Consider the following 1,352-nt stretch of genomic DNA (forward strand, 5'->3'; position numbering starts at 1 on the left):
GGCTTACATGGAAGGCCTGAGGTCCAGGGGAGGGCGGCCTCCCCATCCCGGGCGCTGTCCTTGGTCCTGCTGCGTGGCAGGGTGCCCGGGACGGGGTCCTGGAGGGCCCGGGGAGGCTTCCCCTGCGCCTCCGGGCTTGGGAGCCCAGGCTGGGTCCAGGGGCCCGGCCGGGCCCCGGGTCGGGTGCCACGGCCCTGGGCCCTGTCTCCCAGCCTGCCGCACTGCCAAGGGCCCGGGGAGCCTCCCCTTGCTTGGCTGGGTTCAGGAGCAGTGGCTAGGGCCCCTGAGGGCCCGGGGAGGGCGGCCTCCCCACCCCGGGCTCTGTCCTTGGTCCTGCTGCGTGGCAGGGTGCCCGGGACGGGGTCCGGAGGGACCGGGGAGGCGTCCCATGCACCTCCGGGCTTGGGAGCCCCGGCTGCGTCCAGGGGCCCGGCCGGGCCCCGGGTCGGGTGCCACGGCCCTGGGCCCTGTCTCCCAGCCTGCCGCACTGCCAAGGGCCCGGGAAGGGGTTCCGATGTGCCCGGGGAGCCTCCCCTTGCTTGGCTGGGTTCAGGAGCAGTGGCTAGGGCCCCTGAGGGCCCGGGGAGGGCGGCCTCCCCACCCCGGGCTCTGTCCTTGGTCCTGCTGCGTGGCAGGGTGCCCGGGACGGGGTCCGGAGGGACCGGGGAGGCGTCCCATGCGCCTCCGGGCTTGGGAGCCCCGGCTGGGTCCAGGGGCCCGGGCGGGCCCCGGGTCGGGTGCTCCGGCCCTGGGCCCTGTCTCCCAGCCTGCCGCACGGCCAAGGGCCCGGGAAGGGGTTCTGATGTGCCCGGGGAGCCTCCCCTTGCTTGGCTGGGTTCAGGAGCAGTGGCTAGGGCCCCTGAGGGCCCGGGGAGGGCGGCCTCCCCACCCCGGGCTCTGTCCTTGGTCCTGCTGCGTGGCAGGGTGCCCGGGACGGGGTCCGGAGGGACCGGGGAGGCGTCCCATGCGCCTCCGGGCTTGGGAGCCCCGGCTGGGTCCAGGGGCCCGGGCGGGCCCCGGGTCGGGTGCTCAGGCCCTGGGCCCTGTCTCCCAGCCTGCCGCACTGCCAAGGGCCCGGAAAGGGGTTCCGATGTGCCCGGGGAGCCTCCCCTTGCTTGTCTGTGTTCAGGAGCTCCATCCGGGGCCCCTGAGGGCCCCGGGGAGGGTGGCCTCCCCACCCCGGGCTCCGTCCTGGGTCCTGCCGCGGGGCAGGGTGCCCGGGACGGGGTCCGGCGGGCCCGGGGAGGCTTCCCCTGTGCCTCCGGGCCTGGGAGCCCCGGCTGGGTCCAGGGGCCCGGTCGGGGCCCCGGGTCGGGCGCTCCGGCCCTGGGCCCGGTCCCCCGGGCTGCCGC

Source organism: Lissotriton helveticus, chromosome 4_2 (assembly GCF_964261635.1).
Source record: "Lissotriton helveticus chromosome 4_2, aLisHel1.1, whole genome shotgun sequence".
Lineage (NCBI taxonomy): Eukaryota > Metazoa > Chordata > Amphibia > Caudata > Salamandridae > Lissotriton > Lissotriton helveticus.